Source organism: Symphodus melops (genome assembly GCF_947650265.1).
Source record: "Symphodus melops genome assembly, chromosome: 4".
In the NCBI taxonomy this organism is placed as follows: domain Eukaryota; kingdom Metazoa; phylum Chordata; class Actinopteri; order Labriformes; family Labridae; genus Symphodus; species Symphodus melops.
The window spans coordinates 2211528-2234523 of NC_136694.1; the positions used below are offsets into that span (position 1 = coordinate 2211528).

The 22996-nt window shown below is 46.9% G+C and overlaps 1 protein-coding gene across 8 annotated transcripts in view; it reads right to left on the reverse strand.

Annotated features, from left to right (window-relative positions):
• nfasca (neurofascin homolog (chicken) a) overlaps positions 1 to 22396 on the reverse strand; it is a 117879-nt gene extending 95483 nt beyond the window's left edge. For all 8 annotated transcript variants that reach the window (XR_013778920.1, XR_013778921.1, XR_013778922.1 and 5 more), the window contains exon 1: positions 21862 to 22396. The gene's annotated coding sequence lies outside the window, so the exon portion shown is untranslated. The remainder of the gene's footprint in view (positions 1 to 21861) is intronic.
• Positions 22397 to 22996: the final 600 nt, after the last annotated feature.

Sequence of the window (22996 nt, forward strand, 5' to 3'; positions counted from 1 at the left end):
AACCACAGCAGATTCTGTTTACTACATTGTAAGGAATGGTGATTGGATTATGTTTGAGTGGTCCTTGTATGGGACTATAAATCGACCACCGCCCATTAGAACCTCAGATGAGAGGGTCACATGACCTTTAGGATTAAACAATAAAGAAAAGAAGTCACATGTTTGTTGTTTTTCTCTAAATGTTCATTCTTCACGCCTGGAGGAATCAGAGGTCATAAAACAGGACAATCAGTGAGACTGAGACTGACCTGCATCACTCACACACGTTAACCTGTCAGAGGTCTGTGCTCAGTGTGTGCGTGTGTGTGTGTGTGTGTGTGTGTGTGTGTGTGTGTGTGTGTGTGTAGGTTGAATGGTCACAGGCTGATGCGTCTGTCCTTGACTTCTCTCTAATCCCTGCCTTGGCATTCAATTCTGACCTTCCATGCTCCGCTGACCTCAGATTACTGTACACACACACAAACAACACACACACACACACACACACACACACACACACACACACACACACACACACACACACACACACACACACACACACACACACACACACACAACACACACACACACACACACACACACACACACACACACACAACACACACACACACACACACACACACACACACACACACACACACAATGAATCATGTTAGAAACAGATTAGCTCGTCTGCACATTAGAGGTGCAGTCAAGCGTGCACTGTACCTGTGTATCTGCTCTGAGCATCATTTGAGTGTGTGTGCTGTACGTTGAGTAACGGCCCGTGTGTCAGCGAGGAAACAACCTGCAAACTGCAAAGTGCTTTTCATCGTGTGTTAAAGTGAGATGAGTCTTCTACACGTCCAAAAGGTCGCACAGCCGAACTTCAACCCAAGACGCAGACTCAGACGAGGATCATCAGCAGCAGCAGCCGCCCATGTTGGAAATCCTGTCTCAGCCTGACTTTCAGCCAACCGAACGAGCCCAACCATCAGCTAGTTTAGCTAACAAAACGATATGCATTTCCTGTATGATGGAGATCACCAATCAGGCTGTCAACATGTTCATGTCTGCCTGCACAAACAGCCTGCTGTGTTTGTCACTTCCTGTGCCTCTAGTGGACACTTCATGAACTGCCGGATTTTGCACGTCCGCATCTTTCCGACTCGTTTTTGAGCACAAAAGATTCAAGTCTTTACTCGGACTCGAGGTTTGGTGACTGGACTTCGACTCTGCTTGCTCACGCTGGTGTCACACGGCTCATATCTCTTCTGTAAGAGGACTCTGATCAGATCGATCGGAACGCCTCCTGAATCAACGTGGTGTCGTCAGAGAGCAGATAGCAGCTTTACTGAACACGTGGAGCTCACTCTGATATACTTCACTAACATATTGATACTCGAGTGTTTCCATCCTGGACCGGCGGGTCAGAGTCCCCTGAAGTGGCCGTCGAGTCGTTCAAAGTAGCGCACTGATCCGTACGTGAACACTCGTTGTTCCCGCGGCGCTCTTTCATAAACGCTTTAATTGTCGTCTCTCATTCCAGAGTCGCTGACCTTCAGCGTTATGGCCGTGAACTTTAGCACGCCCTCATAAACAGACCACAAAACAACACATCAATCTGTGTGTGTGTGTGTGTGTGTGTGTGTGTGTGTGTGTGTGTGTGTGTGTGTGTGTGTCTGCATGCTTCATCTCCCGTCTCTCTGCGTTCTCTAACCTCCCCATCATCGCTCAACCAAACACAATCCTGTGTACCCATTTTCCTCAGGAGAATGACCCTCGAGGTGATTGGCGGTGCGCACTGACCAGGATGTGGCCCCGTCCAATCAAATTAGCGGACGGTCTGCTTCGGCTGAATTAAGCGCGTTGAGATAACGAGGTCCACGTTAAACAGACGGGTGACCCCCCGAACAACTCGTCTGCTTTCATCTCTCATCTGTTCCTGCATCCCATCCTCACTCTCTCTCTCTTTGCGTCTCTCTCTCTCTCTCTCTCTCTTTGCGTCTCTCTCTCTCTCTCTCTCTCTCTCTCTCTCTCTGCCTCACTCTCTCTCTCTCACACACACCACTCTGCCTCTCTCTCTCTCTCTCTCTCTCTCTCTCTCTCTCTCTGCCTTCACTCTCTCTCTCTCTCTCTCTCTGCCGTCACTCTCTCTCTCTCTCACTCTGCCTCACTCTCTCTCTCTCTCTCTCTGCCTCACTCTCTCTCTCTCACTCTCTCTCACTCTGCCTCACTCTCTCTCTCTCTCACTCTGCCTCACTCTCTCTCTCTCTCTCTCTGCCTCACTCTCTCTCCTCTCTCTCACTCTCCCTCACTCTCTCTCTCTCTCTCTCTCACTCTGCCTCACTCTCTCTCTCTCACTCTGCATCACTCTCTCTCTCTGTGTCTCTCTCTCTCTCTCTCTGCCGTCACTCTCCTCTCTCTCTCTCTCTCTCTCTCTCTCTCTCCCCTCACTCTCTCTCTCTCTCTCACTCTCCCTCACTCTCTCTCTCTCACTCTGCATCACTCTCTCTCTCTGTCTCTCTCTGTGTCTCTCTCTCTCACTCTGCCTCACTCTGCCTCACTCTCTCTCTCCCTCACTCTGCCTCGCTCACTCTCTCTCCTTCTCTCTCTCTCTCTCAGTCTCACTCTCTCTCTCCTCTGCCTCACTCTCTCTCTCTCTCTCTCTCTCTCTCTCTCTCTCTCTCTCTCTTTGCCTCTCTCTCTCTGCCTCACTCTCTCTCTCTCTCTCTCTCTCTCTCTCTCTGCCTCTCTCTCTCTCTCTCTCTCTCTCTCTCTCTCTCTTTGCCTCTCTCTCTCTCTCTCTCTCTCTCTCTCTCTCTTTGCCTCTCTCTCTCTGCCTCACTCTCTCTCTCTCTCTCTGAAGTTTAAGTGCATTAAATGCTTTTTCTGAATGTTTGCTGGGAAACAAAACCTGAAATCATGAGTGACTCATCATGACGCTCAGTCTGATGAGAGACGAGCAGCATGAAGCAGCATCTCTTTGACATTGTTAAGAGAACGGGCGCTGCATAAAACCCAAAGTGTCAGCACAGTGAACAAGGATGCTTCAAACAACCAAATATGAAGATCCAATCAGGACTCAAGGTGAGGATTATTAGTTTGAGCATGTGACCCGGCGTCGGCTCACACAGATTGTGATGACAGCTCGGAGCTGGAGGCCCAGACCGCCCGTCTGTCACTCACAGCTCGGATACACTGAGCACGTATGAATACATAAACACACACACACACACACACGGCGGGCAGTCCCCTGTGACTGACACATCACCGCTGATAGAGCAGGGCCAACAGATTAGTCATCCACATTATTTGCTGAGCGAATAAAGCGACCTCTCTTCAAATTAGCTCGATGGCCTCTTTACTGAGCACGAAGCACTTCAGTAATTACACCCCGGGCTCAGAGCGGGATTAAAACCTTCATTAATCACACCCATCATTGTTTGGTGATTATGGATATGTGGAGAACGCCGTGGTCTTAGTTTGAAGATAAGATCCCGCCTGTTTACGAGGAGCTCCCACATGAACTCAGTACACTCATGATCTGGAGTCAATAAGACCTTCTGATTGATTCATGATCAGGGAGGTTTTAAAAACAAGTCTAAATGTTGATCGGGGTTTTTTTCCTTCCTGCAGACGAAGAAGCTCGATCCTTCTTTGTTTGGTATGAAGCGGTGCCACAAACACTGGAACCTCTCCAGCTGCCACACCAACTTCCAGACTTGAACCGGCGACCCTCCAGGTCCCCCCCATAGAGAGTCCCTGCATTAAGGACGACCGGGCGGTGATGTTTCAGGAAGCGGAGCACAAAGTAATCTGAGCAGCATTCAGACTGACGAGCTGCAGAACAGCTGCAGAGTCCAGAAAGAGACACTCATAACGGGGCAATTACACTCAGATCTAAGCAGACAGTCTCCTGCTTTAGTACAGTGCTGCCTGAATAGAACTCGCACACACACACACACACACACACACACACACACACACACTCAGAGTGGTGCTGGAGTTAAATGAAAAGGAAATCAAGCAGACAAATCAGGTCTGTCGTGTAAAAAAGCCTTCAGCTTGAAAAGCACCCAGAGAGCTAATGAGGACTGTGTGTGTGTGTGTGTGTGTGTGTGTGTGTGTGTGTGTCTGTGTGTGTGTCTGTGTGTGTGTGTGTGTGTGGTTTTGTTTGCAGATCTTTTCCATCTAAAACATGAAGCTGCTCGTGTGTTGGTTTCTTCACACGGAGCTTCTGTTACATTCGGCCGGATCTCTTCTTCTTCTTCTTCTTCTTTGTGAGCTGATGTTGAATGAACTCTTTTGCAGCATCTGTGAGCTGAGCGTTCATCCTGAAAATGACACAACACCTCACATCTGATCTCAACCAGCAGCTCTGGCTCCCTGCCGAACGTCTGTGCAGCAGCACTAAAGGACGAGTTCACAGGGTTTTTTTTAAACACTGACACCACTGTGAAAAACAGGAACACAGTTATTCAAAAAGCAAACAGTTCAGTATCGACAGGAATCCAAAACTTTTTCCCCCCGATGTCTGAGCAGGACGGACTTCTTCTTCTTTGAATCATTTCATCTCTGACCCCGAGAGCTCGGGCCGTTTTTACTGTCGATGGTCGCTTTACTGACGCTAAATAAACAATTCAAGTCGCTACATTAACATCAGGAAACACAGACTGAAAGATAAATGTTTTGATTGTCAGTGTTCTTACTGAGCTCATCCCTTCCCCTTCTTTACCTCCATCTTAACCTCCCCGTGGCCTCCGTGTCTCATCTCTGCTGCAATCTGTTTCTCTTTTCACAAATCACCCTCCTCCCCCTTCATTTCATCATCTCTCCGTCCTGTATTCATATCCTGAGACGTCTCCCTCCCCTCCGCCTTCATTTGGTCATCTCTTCCTCCTCGATCACTGGCCCCCCGACTCTCCCGGCCCTCCGTCCCCTCCTGTCTGCTGCTGCTGCTGTCTTAACCCACTTTCAAGGCCAAACAATAGAAACAATGGGGAGGGAGCCCCCGAGGCGATGGGAGGGGATGTCGATCGCAGGGCCAGTGTGAGCATCAAAAGACTGCACCCCACCGAGCGAGCGAGCAAGAGAGAGAGAGAGAGAGAGAGAGGGCGAGCGAGTGATGCTGCTGCCCATCTGCTGAGGTGCTGAAAGGGGAAGGAGGCAGTGAGGGGGGGAGAGTTCAGATGAGAGTGACAGACTGCAGAGACAGAGTGAGGTGATAGTGTGAGTGTGTCACTCTTAATTCCCTCTCTCACACTCTCTCTCTCTCTCTGCAAGGAGCGATAACACACACACACACGCACGCACGCACGCACGCAAGCATGATGCAATACAGTTAGAGAAATGGGACACGGTACGCGGAGCCTCCGTTGCCATGGAGATAAAGAACCCACACAGTCATGAAGCAGAAGAGCTGATGTGTTGTTGAATTCTTACAAACTCGACTCAAGTGGACAAAATTTAAAAAAAAAAAAAAAGGTGACCGTGTCTTCTGATTGACCAGATATAAGAGCAGTGGACTCACCGAGGTCAAAGACAACGATGAGAAATCAAACTTTGGATTTATTGTGGTGGAAACACAGTTCGACGACTTCACACCACAATGATCCTTTGAAAACTGAGCTGGTTTTTTTCGTTTTGATAACAAGGTGGTTCGATGCTCACGTATTCTTCCTTCCACAGAGCGGGGAGCTGTAAACATACGATAACAGCTGATACACGAATACTTGTGTGCACAGACGATGAGGAGGGTTTTTACTCCAAGTCACCCTGAACTACTAACGGGAGTCAACTTCAAATAAAGTTCTCTACTCCTTTACATAAAGCCTCCGTTTTATCGACCAGACTGAAACAGTGACAACTTTAGCTACTCAAAGCGCTAACACTCGGTGCTGCAGCTCATCGTGCCGTCTCTCTGCTCTGTCACTACATGAACACGCTTTGGTCTCAGGACGGAAGACTTGACACAGACACTGCAGAAATCCAAGATGGCGGCCTGCCACTATAATGACAGTTTGTGCCTTCCTATTCGTGTAATTAGACAAACTGAAAGTAGAGAAGAACAAACTTCGTTACGTACACGATAATTGCAAACATCACCCCCGCTCGCTCGCCCACCCGCCCGCTCACTCGCCCACCCGCTAACGTTGAGCTTCACTGAATATTACTTGATGCATTCATTCATCAGCTCGACTTCACTTTGAAGACATTTTACGTGAAAGCTCGGCGAGAACATCCAGGAAAAGATGAAGAGAAAAAAATAAATAAATAAATCACACCCTGAAATATGTCGGGGAAAATTTTCAGGAGTTTACGTGCGACAGCTTCACATTTTACTTATTCTGTGCACATGCAGATATAACAGAGTTATAAATGATTCACAACAAGCTTCAGTGATGTTGCATATTAATTACTCCTTTAACTTTGAGGTTTCGTGTCAGCACACTTTGCACATTTCTTTATGACGGTGCAAAACAGACCTGAGAGGGAGACGCGTGAGTGACGCCTGCAGATCTACGACACGACCTGGAACGTTTCACCATGACGACAGAAACGTCGCTCTGCAGCTTTCAGAACGTTTTCACTTCGTTTCCAAAGATGAGTGACGGAAGGAGGACGTAAATATGACTCGACCACGTGAACACGTCTTACACTAGTCTGCTCTGAGATTCTCTTTGTTGACAAAAGGAGCGCATCACGCCAGCCTCTGACACACACACACACACACACACACACACACACACACACACACACACACACACACACACACACACACACACACACACACACACACACACACACACACACACACACACACACACACACACACACACACACACACACACACACACACACACACACACACACACACACACACACACACACACACACACACAGCTGAACTGGAGAGACAGAAAGGAGCACAGTGGGTCTAAAGGCGTTCGGATGTAATGTGGGTTTTGTTCCCCGTGTACATCTGCATTGTGTGCGTTTACTGTGAGTGTACTGTATGGGTACTGTAGCGTATATCACCACCGTGGACGCTAACACAGAGGACGTGGTGTTAGCGTGCGTTGTGCACAGACACTGACAGTGTGTTGGAATAAAAGAGGAGGATGAGGCTGACGGCTCGTACGAGGAAGATAACGTTAAAGAAAGACGACATTCGGAGCGCTTCAGGGTTCTGACACCTTCAGAGGGCAGAATTAAAATCAGTGCGTCCCACTTTCATCCCGTGTTTGTGCACATAAACATCATATTCAGAAACCAGGATAAGAAAAACCCGGAGAAGTCAGAAAGAAAACAGGAAGTGTCTGGTATCCACAGGCCGAAGACGGTCTGTCTCTTTTCAGGTAGCGAAGGGTTAATAGAAGGTGACACACACACACACACACACACACACACACACACACATCTGCTTCATGCTACACGTGGCCTCCTAATTGAGGAGCAGATGACCTCTGACCTGAGCTCATCAGCAGCCATTAACACTGTGTGTGTGTGTGTGTGTGTGTGTGTGTGTGTGTGTGTGTGTGTGTGTGTGTGTGTGTGTGTGTGTGTGTGTGTGTGTGTGTGACGAAACACAAACACCATGTTCATGTTTTAAATGTTTGATTTTATGAGACTCTCTCCAATCATCTGTCCTCATGCAGGGCGTCGCTGTTAGCCTAGCGGTTAGCGCCCCCCCCCCCCCCCCCCACACACACACACACACACACACACACATACAGAGGATCAAGTCCTCGAGTGCAGGTGGCCCGGGTTTGAATCCGACCTGTGGCTCCCTTCCCACATGTCGCTCTTCTCTCTCTCTCTCTCTCTCTCTCTGAAGCATTGAGAGGGAACAGCTCTCACCTTTATCAATCCATTCAAGGAAACATCCCCAACACACCCGTACATGTAACAATGCGCCCTGCAGCTCTGTCACTGTCACGAATATTAAAAAGAAAAATCACATCTGAACATTATAGGTGATCCGTTTCCTCATCACGGGTCGGTTCTTCTGACTGAATCAAACACGCACGCTTTCTTCTGCTCTAAATATTCACTCCAGCGCCAAATGTGGATTCATTAAAATGAGTCCCTCACAAAAGCAACATTTCCTTCTGTTCACTCAGTCGAGCTGCTAATGACACCGATACAGGATGACGGCACGTCGGGATGCACACTCTGCTTCTCGCTCGCCCTCTCTCTCTCTCTCTCTTCCTGACTTCATTCCAGCAGATGAGTGTTCGGTCAAGTTTAATCACTAAAGCACTGACCAGTGACTGTTCTGATCCTGTACGTAAGTCTGTTTCTGTGGTTTGTTATCTCGTGCCGTCGCAGGTGAATCTGTGAAAATTAGCGTGGCAGTCCCAGAGGCGATTCTCGAGTCTGTTGGGGCCCGAGGCAAAAAACTCATCGGGGGCCCCGACACCGAACGTTTCATATTATCTCCCAGACAGATAAGTCCTTTTTATTATCCTTCATTGAAACATGAATAATGCTGCTAAGCTGAGCAGGGAGAGGGAGAGCGGGCAGACGGGGCCCCATTAGGGAGGTTTCCTACTGTCGTTGCACAATTTGGACATTTTCAGGTGATGCTGCGGTTTAAATGTCGTCAGCCGTTGGATTAGCCCGACATTAGCCCGAGCAGCCGGACTGTAACAGAGCGGAGCGGCGTTATATAGCGGCTGTATCAAACAGTGCAGAGACAACCTGCTGTGTGACCTCGGTGACCTCGGGCTGCTGCTGCAGTAACGTACTGTCGTCAACAGGTTAGCGGGCTGCGCTGTGGACATGTGGAGAGACAACGCCACTTTTTCCACCTTCATCCTCGTCTCCCTCTCTCTCCTGACCCCGAACACGTTCAGGTCGAAATCATCAAGTTTCTCCTCTTTTAACCCAGACTTGTTGTTGTGTGTGTGTGTGTGTGTGTGAATGTGTGTGAATGTGTGTGAATGTGTGTGTGTGTGTGTGACAAACCGCACCCTTCCACTGCAGCTCTAAGGTGTCAAAGCCGATCATATCAGGTAGCAGGCTGCTAACAGTGATATCGATCCAGCGACGGGCTAACCGTGATCAGCAGTGGGAAAGAGCTGCAGGGTGAGCGAGGAGCGCCGGCTGCTCGTCTCTTTGTCAGCTGCAGCGTTTCAGCTTCAGGACGAAGAAATCCTTTCAGTGCCGACACTCCTCACCTGCCTGCCAGACGCAGTCAGTCAGCAGCAGGAAGCGTCTGAGCGCAGTGACAGATGGGAGACGCTGGGAAGAAGCCTGAAGGCATCCAGCTTTAGTTACACTCAGACAGGTCGGAGCAGAGACAGAGGATCAGTGTCCAACACGCGGGACGAGCTGAGGACACACTCAGGACATCATTTAATCAGCTCCAGTGTCAAAGTCCATCTTTGTGTTTTTTATCTCAGCAGAAAAAAAGAGGATTATGAACAAATGTCCGTCTTTCATCACACCTGACTCACCTGTGATTCGATCACTGTCAGGGCTTCTTGATGAGCTCTGGATCAGGACAGTGACTCCTCAGGGTTGAGTAACAAAGAACTTCAGCAGCAAAAACAGGTATGAATGGAAGCTTGAACCTCTAATTAAAGGTCATGTTTTAAATGCAAAGACAGCGAGGCCAAACGGGCCAAACCTCTCTACTGACCCCCAGAGGCTGGAGTGTTCATCACAGTCAGTGAGCAGAAGTGAAAGTACTCAGACGTGAGGGACGGACAACAATATAAAACCTTCGTAAACATGAAAACATTTGATTAAAGTGCTCGGGGCTCCTCTCCTATCAGGTGTAAACAGCTCATCTCCCTTTGGGGATCAATAAAGTCAATCTTCTTCTTCCTCTCAGGAAATGAAAGAAAAAAGGTCTGAGCAATGAGAGCAATAAAAAATTTAAAAAAAACACAAAAGCTCACTTTACAATCAATGTGTGTGGGAAGTCCCTGTTTTTTAAAGTCCTTCTAATTTAAAGTTTAATTTAAAGAGACTTTTTATTATTATTATTATTATTAAATTGAGTTTTGCCGTTCCTGTTCTGTATCTTGTTGATGTGGTTCTTTGTTGCACGCTCGGTGTTTGGATGCATATTCAAACATCTGGACTCTTGTCTTGTGTCTGACAGATGTGATTTAAATAAAGTTTTCAAACAGGTTGACCCAGGGAGGAATGAAAATGTGCTCCGCCTGCTTCTTTCAGAGTCTCAAACACACGGCGTCGTTTACTTTGAACACTTTAATGTTTCATAAAACGACTCAGTGCAACAGTTGGAGTTTCCTGCAGCACCAGGACGCGTCGCACGCTCGTGAAGTGGCACAAAGAGGCGAAAGAGAACAGAGTGGGATTGATTGGTGTTCGCAGCTCGAGGCGATGAAAAGGGAACAGAGCGGGTTATAGATTAACCATGCAGGCTTTGTAATGAAGATCATTTCCTCGGCAAGACGGCAGCATCTGCTTCCTCCTCATAGCCAGGAGCTGTGTTCAGTCATGGCTGACACACACACACACACACACACACACACACACACACACACACACACACACACACACACACACACACACACACACACACACACACACACACACACACACACACACACACACACACACACACACACACACACACACACACACACACACACACACACGACCGATCAAAGACAGAGATAAAAGGACGGGATGCAGGACGGGGACACGTGGGACACGTGGGAGCGGTTCAGGGATTATGGATGTACACAGATCTTCCTCTCAGTCACCTGACTTTGCTCCCGGCTGCAGAACTGTCTCACCTGTCACATCGTCTGTTTACCTGCCGGCTTGTTTGACAGATCACCTGTTAGCTTCATGTTTTAAACACATCTCATCACCTTTGTCTGTATGACACCTTAAAAAAAAAAAAAAAGATCAGAAAATGGATTTTTTTTAAAACACTCGCACAGTGATCGTACAAATTTCCATGATTTCTTTCAGTTTGGTCGACTCTGTGAATAAATCATTAAATCTGATTTTGTGATGGAGTACCTCGAACCTGATCAAGCTGAGGCAGCTCACAGACGCAGAGATTTAGTTCTTATTTATGTGGTTTGAAGCCGGATGTCTGCTGAGATTTAGCTAAGCATGAATGTTTGTAAGAGTCGAGGTGATGTGTTTTTCCTGCCTCGTAAAGATGATGTGCAGGGTCTTTAACTATTAAATCAATGTGTTCAGTTAGCAAGAATCTCTGTCTTTGTTGCTTTCTTTTAATATGAGGATCTCAGACGTGCTCTCACAGGGATCAGCACGCTCTGATTATCAACGTGTTAAACTAACAAGGACTCAGTGAAGGGAGGCGTCTCGTCTGCTGTCTCTCACCTGGGACACGTCCTCTTGTTCCCTGTTAAAGAGGGGCGTGTCCAGGTGGGTGGCAGCGGCCGCCTTTGTAATCTTACTGACCATTCCTAGTGCCGCCTCAAAACCCTCAACTTTGATTGGCCGAAGAAGCCGGACTAGTGTTTACTATCAAACATTTGGGCTGCACGTCTTCTTTCGTCAGCTCTTTGAATTGTTTATAAAAACTTATTTTATCAGACGGACAAGAAGAAAAGGAAGATAAGTCCTGAAATGACACGGCACCCCTAAAAGTCCAGCTGAGTGCACCGATCAGTTCACTTCACGACCCTCGCACGTTTGTTTGGAAGATGTGAGCGTCGGCACGCTACGAGCACAGGTTCAAGCTTTCACTGTTCCGGCTGTATGTGACGAACATGACTCGTCATCTGATGTGCAGACTCAACCTCCTGTGCCTCCCCCCCCCCCCCCCCCCTGAGAGTCCGCCTGTCTCATAAACTGAGCAAGCTTCAGCATCATGTAAAGACGTGCATGTGTCGTGTTATGTACCGGAGGTCCCCGTGCTCAGGCCCCGTTCGTCCTGGAGCAGAGTGAGCGCACACTGAGAAAGATTATGTGTCACCAATCTGTTTCGTTAAGAAATAACAATAATAATAATAACAACAGAAATGTGACGCCTGCTGAAGCCATTCCACGCCGACCCGCTCGACTTTTATTCCCGAGGTCGGAGAGGAAGGAGAGATTTCAGCAGCGAGTTTAAAGAACGACTTAAAGGGCGTGTTTGGAAACAAAGCTGTAAAAGTAAAACTTCATCAGACTCGTCTATTAGCATGCGTGTCGAGTAATGTGGAAACTTATCAGGGCTGACTTTCTCCTCCGTTTTGTCCTTATCACAGCTGAAGAGGCCGTGTGTCACTGCTGCCCCTTCATGCATATGCATCACCCACTGCAGTCACGCTGCAGGGCACACACACACACACACACACACACACACACACACACACACACACACACACACACACACACACACACACACACACACACACACACACACACACACACACACACACACACACACACACACACACACACACACACACACACACACACACACACACACACGGAGAGAGGAGCAACACTGCAGAAGTGAGAGGTGCAAAAGTGCTAAAAAAAAAATTAAAATGATGAAATGCTTTTGGATTCAACATAAGGTTTCATTAGAGCTGCAGAAGACGCTTCAATCACCAAATAAACAACAACAACAACAACAAGGTGACTCTCCTTCAGAAGAAGTTTAAGTAAACTCTTTCATATCAGACCTCTGATGAAGCGCTTTAAAGAACGTCACAGAGCCTGCATGTATAAATACTTTAAACACAGTTTGAGCAACACAATGAAAACGTGAGTAAATAAAGAGGTGAGAAAGAAGCCGACGGCTGTTCATCGGCGTGATGAGTCGAGCTCGTCCACACTCACAGGATCCGATCTGCTGAGTGTGTTTGAATGTGAACCGGGGCGCAGCTACATTTAGAAAGCAGCCTGTGGCGGAGCGGCTCTTCAGAGGGGATCGAGCGTTACACCCAGACGTGGGCCGAGTACACCACGCTTTCTATTTAAACAAACCCGTCAGTATTCTTCACTTCTCATAGTAATCCATCAGATAAAGAATTAGCATGTGGCAGCCCTCGCTCCTCTTTCCCGTCATGGCGAAGGCTCACATTTTAACACCGTGTTTCCCGTGTTTGTCACGTTCTGCTCTCTGTGGTCAGGCGTGTTTGCTGTTGCAGTTTGTTGCAGAGCTCTTTTGGCGGGAGCATCTCGGGGGGGTTAAGACCAAGAACACGTCGGACACGGAGCTGCAGGAGGAGCTGGGGATCGAACCCATGACCGTGACCTACAGACTGAGCCGCAGCCGTAAACGCAGCCTGCGATGTGTCAATCATCCTCCGAGCCGTCACTACAAACAGGAAGTGTGCGAGGCCACACGCGTGTGTCAGAGATGTGAAGTCTGACGATGACGTCAGCTGTCATGTGTTATCTACTTTCAACTAAGCAACAACATCAGTGTGTCAGAGCTTCTCCTCCATGCAGTGTGGCTGTCTCAGTGCAAACTGAGGCCTGGAGCCGTACCAGACTCCAGGCCTCAGGACTCAGGACTCCCCCCCTCCCATCCTCTCGTTCTCCTCTCCACCTGGCTGCCTGCCAGACACCGCTGTGCCACCGGCCTTCACTCCAGACACTCACAGTCTTTGTTTTGGTTTTTTTCCTTCCAGCTTCATGTGCTCCTCTTTCTCCTCTGCTCCTCTCTCACTCCTCCCCGCTCCATCCATCCTCTTATCTCTCTCTCTCTCTCTCTCTCTCTCTCTCTCTGTCGTCCCTCTGAGGAAACCGGAGCTTCTGTGCTGGAGGTTTAAAAATAGAAGCTGCTGAAAAGGGAACATTGATGGACACTTGAAGACACAGCCCGGGTTACCTGAGAGAAAACCGCAGCCTGTTGGCGGAGAGGTTAAAAAGAAAGGTCTTCAATGCACACATGGCTGCAGGGTGAAGTGATGCAGTGCACGCAGGAGGGGGGGAGGGGGGGCGGAGCTAGAGCCAAGGACGTTAGGATGCACCGCTCAGACTGAACATGAAGTTTTTAGCTTCAGATTCAGCAACATTTAGAGGATGAGATGAAAAGCTCCCGGCTTCATCCTGACCGACGACTCTCAGCTGCCTCTCCCTCAGGCCGAGTCAGACTGCATGCTGACCTGCGCTTCAGACTTCATCCGATGCCAGGTGAACTATCCAAACTCCCGAGGACGAGCGCTCTCCAAAGCTTCGCCAGGTCAGCAACACACACACACACACACACACACACACACACACACCTGAACACACACACACAGCATGCCAGGTGATCAAAGGCATGCCAGTGGGCTTCCCTGATCCAGAATTAATTCACCCATCACCGGGCGCCGCCCCGTCTTACCCACAATCCACCTGGGCTGGCTGAGTCCCATCTGCACTGGCGGCTGTGTTTGGCTGAGTGTGAGCCAGCAGAGGGGATCAATGGGAAAGCAGCCATATGGCTCCGTCATAACAAGCACGCCACGCTCTGTGCAGCGACTAACACAGACATGTTATCTCTGTGAGGTAGAGTGATCAGAGCTCAATCAGCAATAACGAGTTCATCGATTAATCACGTGCTATTTTGTCCCTTCAGGCTCCCCGTAGATCGTGATCCTCAGTGACCAGCTGTTTTACCTCACTTTGGGATCCATAATAACTTCCTGTTTCTGTGCTTAACTTCATGTGTACAGAATTTCAAAATAAAAGTACACAACAGGCACTCTCGGCTTAAGACAGTGCAAACCTTCAAAATAAAAGCTTTATTTAGTTTTTTCTGAATGTGAATTTTTTTTAATGACTAATTTAAAAAGGATTCATTAGCGATGAACTATTTTATTCATCACGATTAAAAATTCTGACTGACTGGCTGCTGCCACGTTCAAACCTGCTGAGCTGAGTTAAATCTTTTTTATGTTCCGTTAAATTAAATATTTAATAGTACAAAATAAACCAGGGTTTATCATTTTATCAACATATTTCGATTCATCTACGAAACTCACCGTCTGGAGATTCTGCTTAAAATAACTCTACAGATGTGTCTGTTATGAATAATCTCAACACTTCTGCAGCTGTCTGAATTTAACTTTCTCTTGCTGATGTTTGAAGCAGCGTTTTCATTGTATTTTTGAACTTAAAGCACCAAAGCGGCTCCCTGCAGAAGGGTCGGACTCTGTGCACGTGCAGTTTAACGTCGGACTAACCTGCATGCACTGAGTTACTGCATGTGCGGTTCATATGCCTCATATAGTTCAACACTGACATCTGCTGGACGAACTGCTCAACTACAACATTTTAAATAAAAACTTTGGAGCGCAGAGGTTCAGATAAAAGATTATGTCTTCATATCATTCAGCAATGTGAGCTCTTTATATATTCATGTGGTGCTAAACAGCATCATGAAAACTAAAATAGACGACACGTTTCTCTCAGGAGAAACACAGGAGAGCGATTTAAAAAAATATACAAACCATAAAGTATAAAAATCAAATAAAAATACAGATTTCCAGATAGTCCTCCCTCATCGTCTCACCTGTTTCAACTTCTCATAATTCCTCAAGTCAACTAACCTTCCTCATTCTCTCATCATCCTCACATCATGGAGAGTCTCTCCTTCTGACTCTCCTCGTTCATTTCTCATCCTGCAGTGTTTTCTAAAAGCTTTACTCTGCTTTGTGTTGTTGTTCTTGTTTCTGGAATAGACGGGTAAAGTCTTTTTCTTGAAAGGAGTTCATGTGTGGTTTCTCTCCGGGCTTCCTCCCACAGTTCAAAGACATGCTCGTAGGTGTGAACGTGAGTGTGTCTTGATATATCGCTGTGATGACCTCTCACCCAAAGACAGACGGGAATCAGCTCCAGCCCTGCAGCTGGATCTCACACAGGAAAAGAGCTTTAGACAATGGACGGAGGGGTTTCCATGCATGACATCTTTTTTTTTTATATTCAGCCTTAAAAAAGAATTTCCACTTTTAATATGACACGATAACAAGACTGGTGGTTATTAAATATTGAATACAGGATCAGAAATTCAATCAATAGAGAAGCAAACAATGAATAAATAACATGAAGGCGGAGTGCCAGTAGAGCTGGTTTGTATGACCTGAAGCAGCGTGAAGGGAGAGTGCAACCAGTTTCAATAAGTCCATCAACAGCTCTGTGAAGTTGATCCCCTTTGATTCTGTATTTAATCATTCAAAATATTAAAACAATCATATTTTCCTGTCAGTGAATTTATAGTTTGATTCCTGCCCGCCTGTTCTGATCTACTTCACTGCTCTGCTTCTTCTTCTGAATGTTTGTGGTATTTTTTTTCCCATCATGAATTAAAGATGTCAGAGCAGTCAGAACATGTTCTGTGTGACTGTGCCCTTGAGCCATGCTTTTGTGTGCTGGGCTCCCGGGGGGCTTGTGCACATCTGCCAGCACAGCTTTCAATGAAAAAGCACAAAACGTTCAACAGCACGCACTTAAAAGTAAAAGTGCACCGATCCAGCAGCATGTGTGTGTGTGTGTGTGCGTGTGTGTGTGTGTGTGTGTCTGTGTGTGTGTCTGTGTGTGTGTGTGTGCCGTGATATCTGACACTGACCTATCAGGTGTCAGCAGGTTGACTGACTTCCTGTCATGGCTGACAGGAGAGGAAGCAGAGAGGCATGCAGGTATGTCAGGCTTTGTGAATGACCTCGGGGGCCGACGTGTCCAGCTGCACTTTTCTTCAAAGGAAATCTCTTCTGTGAGGTGTCGTCTGCAAACGTGTTCAGGTGAAGTCGCTTCAGTAACACGCGTGCTCTCTTTGATTCAGCTGCTTCTCATTTAAGTGTTTGGATCTGTTTTTGCAAGGTGCATGAATATGTGACGTGATGAACACATCAGGTTTCTGAAGGAGGGCCGTTTGGCTCCTCCCATTTCTGCAACATATCTCACTCAATTGGGTTCAAAGTCAGGAAACAAACACACATAAAAGTGCTGCTTCTAAATGCAAAGAATAAAAAACATTTTGTGTGAGAAGGGTTAGTCTGGTTTGTAGAGATTTTAGATCTGACTGAACAAAGACGAGTGCACATAAGAGAAGCTCAAGAACATGCCGTACATACTCGACACCTTTCCCAGGACTTAAAGTGTTTCCAGCTGCAGGACATTTAGAAAACAGGTGTACAGGATGCACTTATTGCATGGTCTTTAGGAGCCTTTCAGGGTTCAGTATTTTGCCCAAGGAGTTCAAACATCTGATCTGACAACTGCTGGAGGACTCACTCTACACCTCCAAATGTTCCTCCTTTATGTCCGCTGGGCCCTGAGCTTCAGGCTACTTTCAAGAGACCTCGTCTCCTTTACGTGTCAAAGGTCTCTTTGTTGTCTCCCACAGGGAAGTTAGTTAGCAGCAGTAAACAAATACATAGAAAACACTAAAAAACAATCCAACTAACATGAACACCAGGTACATAAATAATGTACATTAAACCTGGAAGTCCAGCATCCTGATAAAAGTGCAATGAACAAGAATTTAAGTTTCAACAGCAGGTACAAATGAGACCCGATGACTTTTAGTCCTCACGACAGGCAGCCTGTAGCGTCTCGCCGAGGGAAGAAGACTAAACTCTGCAACACTACTGAGCATAGCGGTTAGCTTTAGCTTCTTCTGACTGGATTGAAATGGTAAAAAAAGCACTGCTATCATAAGGAGGCCTCCAGTGGAAAGCTGAGTGAGAGAGCACTGATTGTCGACTCGTGCAGCCCTTACACAAGCTCCCTGCTCTGCAGATGATTATGACGACGCTGGTTTGTGTTTGAGAGCGGCTCTGCACACCGCCTCACTGTGCGGCACACTTCATGACTCGCTCCGTTGTGTGAATAATGCTGAGTTGCCATCTTCACCTTTACAGCTCTCCACAGCAGCAGCATCATCAGTCCACGCCACACTGCAGCTCACGCTCACTCCAGAACAAAACTGACCGCGACGCAGCGTCTGCTTCCTGTGGTTTAAGACGGATTTCACTGAAAGATAACCGGTTTGTTTCAACAGACTGATTACCCAGATTATGTTTTACCGAGAGCAATCTGATTCAAAACCTCCTTTATATTAAAGGCAGGTCATTTCCTCCTGATACACTTTTTAAGATTTTGTTGAAATTGTCTTTAGGTCCAGACAGAAATTAATAACTCAGGTTCTCTGAAAAATTAACAAAGTAAATCCATCATCTGTATCAGTTTGTAAGTCTGTAAAAACTTCAAACAATGTCTGCCACAAGGTACCAATCTGATGAACCAATCACAGGCCTCCCTGTCTCCCTGCTCTCTGATGAACCAATCACAGCCTCCCTGTCTCCCTGCTCTCTGATGAACCAATCACAGCCTCTCTGTCTCCCTGCTCCCTGATGAACCAATCACAGCCTCCCTGTCTCCCTGCTCCCTGATGAACCAATCACAGCCTCTCTGTCTCCCTGCTCTCTGATGAACCAATCACAGCCTCCCTGTCTCCCTGCTCTCTGATGAACCAATCACAGCCTCCCTGTCTCCCTGCTCTCTGATGAACCAATCACAGGTCTCCCTGTCTCCCTGCTCTCTGATGAACCAATCACAGCCTCTCTGTCTCCCTGTTCTCTGATGAACCAATCACAGCCTCCCTGTCTCCCTGCGCTCTGATGAACCAATCACAGCCTCCCTGCTCGTTCTCTCCCTCTTGCGTGCTCTCGCTCACACTCAAAGCACGATGACGGAGTTTATTCTGAGAGTTTACTGACCGCTGAATGAGACGAGAGACGACGTGGTTTCTATACGATGAAGAGATGAGGTCACCTTCTGGAGCTTTGATGCTCGGACTTGTAAGTGAGGGGGCGGGGCTTCAGAGGGAGCACAGAGGGAATGCTACTTTCAAAATCATGCTAGTTTTCAAAAATGACCAACCCTGCCTTTAAAACTGAACAATGCAAAATGTTGATTCCGATCCTCGAGCAGCTCATACGTGTGTTAAAACGTTTTGTTGCTTTGGTTTTACACAACAGGAACTTTTGTACTGTTGACACCGTAATGCAAGTTCAAAAAACGAGGATCTAGAAAATCAATCCAATCGTGCCCACCCAGGTAGGCCGAGAGGGTCGAATCCTCTGTGCTCTCATTTCATCGCCAGGTCTCTTTCTAAAAGTGGGCATGGCCTTGAATGGGCAGTGAAGAGACCTCAACCCATCCTGACAGGGCGCAGTTGGCCTAGCGGTTAGGTCACGGCCCGTGTACGTCTGCTGTACTCATCCAAGCAGGTCGCATGTCATTCCCTGCTCTCGTCACTTTCCTCTTCAAATACAGACGCACAAAACTCCAAAATGTCCTCTGAACAACAGAAATGTTCAGAGTGTAAAAAAATAAACTGGATTTTCATTCTGTGACTTCTTCAAACTGAGGGTTCATTTTGTTCTTTAAATGTCCTCCGAGTTCAGTCTTTCCTCCTTTTACTGTCCCGCTGCGGCCTTTATGTTTTAATCTCTCTGTTATTAAACTGGGACTCACTCTCTCTCTCTCTCTCTCTCTCTCTCTCTCTCTCTCTCCCTCCCTCCCTCCCTCCCTCCCTGGATACATGCATTCGGCTCTCATTACAGAAGTCAATAAGCAAACAGTCACACAGACCAGAAGAACCCTGACAGGAAGTGAGAGAGAAGAAGCCTCTGAAACGCTGAACGTACCACACGGTCCCAGGTCGAACAAGAACAACCTTCATCTTTAGGATAAACTCTCAAATTTTGTGGGATGATAAAAACATGTCGTGGAACTTGAACCACCTCTGATCACAGGTGTTTTTGTTTTTTAGATTCATCTTTTTTACAAAAAGCCTTTTTGTGTCCTAGTCGATCGTTGTTATCGGCAGGAGCTCAGTCTGTGAACCGTCGGGTTGCTCGAGGAAGCACACGCGTGTGCGGCCCCTCTCCATCACATCTCTGCATTAACGCACGTTTGTGCACGAGTATTTTTTAGGTCTTGATTCTTTAAGTAACAGAAAGTTCATCTGTGTCCAGAGGGGGGACCAGCAGTGTAAGGCCCCACCCTTACATGCTCACCTCTGATTGGTCATTTAGCCGATCAGCGGTGGGACTTAAAGTTTTTCTCTACATGTCAACACCATGTGGTTTCTTTTGTACTTCCTGTGGTGAGCTGACAGATCAGAGTCTGGATTTATCCAGCAGCTAACCACAGGAACACATTTCATCATCCACACGGGTCCAACGCTCGATATGACTGGTACAATCTTTAACACATTTCACATCTTCAATCGTCGTAGAAATGACATTAAACATGAAGAATTATAAATTATTACCAACCACACGACTGAACACTGACGTTACTGTTTCTAACAGGACATTAACGTTCCCATGAGCCTTTGCTCCACAAACTGTCCAATCTCAGAGATCTTTTAGATACTTCTCATAAAAACGTGTAAACGGGAGCACGCCGTCTTCAAAGCACTTTTGCGTCCCCAAAGAATGAAGCTAAAAAGATGTGTATGTTGTGTCCACGGATAAATAATCTAAGGCCCCTGCCGCTCAGTGATTATAAAGTATATCAAATAGATCAAAATGATTCTAGCTTGAAGTTTTGTTATGATAATTAAGAGCTACTTTATATCCAACATCATCGATATAAACCTGTTTAATACTTCAGTCTACAAACTGAAGTTAGATCTCATCAGCAAACTGACGATTTGATATCAGAAACACAAATCGAGATTATAAATCACAGGTCTACGTTATAACGTATACATTATAGTTTTTCTATTTTATGTTCTGACTTGTTTGGTTTATTATTTCAGTTTCATTTCTCCTCTTTACTCTCCTATAACACTATTGTTTGTATCTACCCCGTCTTATGTATTATACTCATCTATTATGTATAACCACTGAAGGAGACAAACATATTGAGCACACACACACACACACACACACACACACACACACACACATCACACACACACACACACACACACACACACACACACACACACACCTTGCTTCAGTATAAAGTTGAATAAATGAGTTTTTGTGATAAGTTCAGTCGATGCCTGATAGAAATCATGATCACGGTGCGTATAACGAGTTATTAAGACAGCTCAGATATAGAAAGTAAGTCAGTCATTAAAGGATGTTGACAATCAGCTCAGTCCTCTGAGGAGACACGATGACAGTAACCAATCCTTCCTTTAACTCTGAGCAGTCCACAGAGTCCCTGGATGAGAATTATGTAATCATTCAGTCACTATCGAGGACATAAGGTATTAAAATCCCATCCAGCACAACAAGGTCACCACTAAATGTGCTCATGTAACACAGAAAAGTAAGTCGCCATGTTAACGCTCAGGACTTTGTGAGAGAAGTGTGTTATCTTGAAGGTGTGTGTGTTGTTTCTCTTGGAGTCTCCTCCCTCCCTCCCATTGATGAGCTCTGATCCACATCCAGCTCCGAGACAGACCTGACTCACCCTGTGTGCAGCCCCGGGGCCTAACAACACTACACTAACTTGACAGCCCTTTAAATGTCCCCGTTCACTCGTCCTCTGCAATGACACTTGTCCTCACACATCACACACACACACACGGGGCCTCTGCAGATGCACACACACAGCCCGGGCCCAGCTCATTTCCCCCGGACTTTGAGAGCTTTATCTGCGATTTGCGCAGAGCAGCAAAAAAATCCCACGAAACCGCAGCATCATCCAGAAGATGCGCAGAGAGAGGCGGGGGGCCCGTGTGCACCGGCTGCCCGGAAAACACTGCAGAGACACGGGGTAACAACGACCCAGCATCCTGCACCGAACCGGAGCTGCAGCATCCCGCCCTGCTCTCGTTTATCTCAGGCTTGATTCTTATCGCCAGACCCGGTCCGGCCCAGTCCGAAGCGGGACACCACCCGCTGCGTCAGCGTGACGGAGCTGCAACTACAGAGCGCCACAGCAGAAAAGTAGAAAGTGTCCGCTTACCTGCGCTGCTCTGCCGCTCCTCTCCGCGCTGCTGCACCGGCCACCGTCAGCTCCACAGCGGCATCAGAACACATCCACCTCCGCTGTGCTGTCGGTACCGGACACCTCTGACTCTGTGATTCCTGTCAATGCGGTGCTGCTCGCCCTCCCTCTCTCTCTCTCTCTCTCTCTCTCTCTCTTTTGGACTCGATGCACTCTTCCCCTCCTTCAGCTGTTCTCTCTCTGGTCCGCAAACGCGCATCCCCGGATGTGTCGCCGCGTGCACACGCTCCTCGCGTAACCAGGGGTTTGGTGGCCAGGTGAATGATGCAGACAGGGATGATTCCCACCTTTGGTGGAGAAACTCTGTTACATGGCTTCATTTTGTCATACAGCTGCAGCGTTTCTCTTCTATGAAGGATTGGTGAGCTGCTCCTCAGTCAGCAGATTAAATCACCACAGAAGAAGATGAGTCACATTTTGAATATTTTTCAGCATTTTTAACTTGTTCTCGAAATAAAATAAATGAATAAATCGAATCTTTCTCCTCTCATGTGTCCTCGCATGGCCCTCAGTATTGCTTCAGGCTTCTCTACACAAAATAGAAACAAGTCCGAGAATAAATTAGTACTTAACCTTTTAATAAAACCAATCCACGTGCAGATTTTAGAAGAAGAAGACCAGGAGCCTTAAAAGATTCCCCTCTTTCCCCCCCGTTGACCTATAAATAGCTCTGGATTGGAGTGGAGCTTAAACTCTCTGAATTATGAGGAAGGATTTATGTTGTTTCATCAGCAAACAAGTCGGAGGAAAGCACTTTCAAAACATCCATAAATAAACTGCACACACGCAGGACGTGGTTTATTTATATAAAGTGTTTTTACACATATGAGACATTTGTCTTTGAATAGCAGCAGACAAGTCCAGACTTCCACCCTTCAGGACAGTTTGTTGCTGCACTCTCAGATGTGTTTTCTTATTTTGTGTTTTAACTCTTGAAATATGAAGTTTTTTTGGGCTTGTCAAATAAATGTGACAACAAATTAAACTAAACACTTGTTTGGAGTCTTTGCAGTGTGCTCGAGGTTTCTGTCAGTGTTTTTGCATTGCTGATATAAAGATGTATTTTATGTCGTGTGCTCTATATCCATACAAT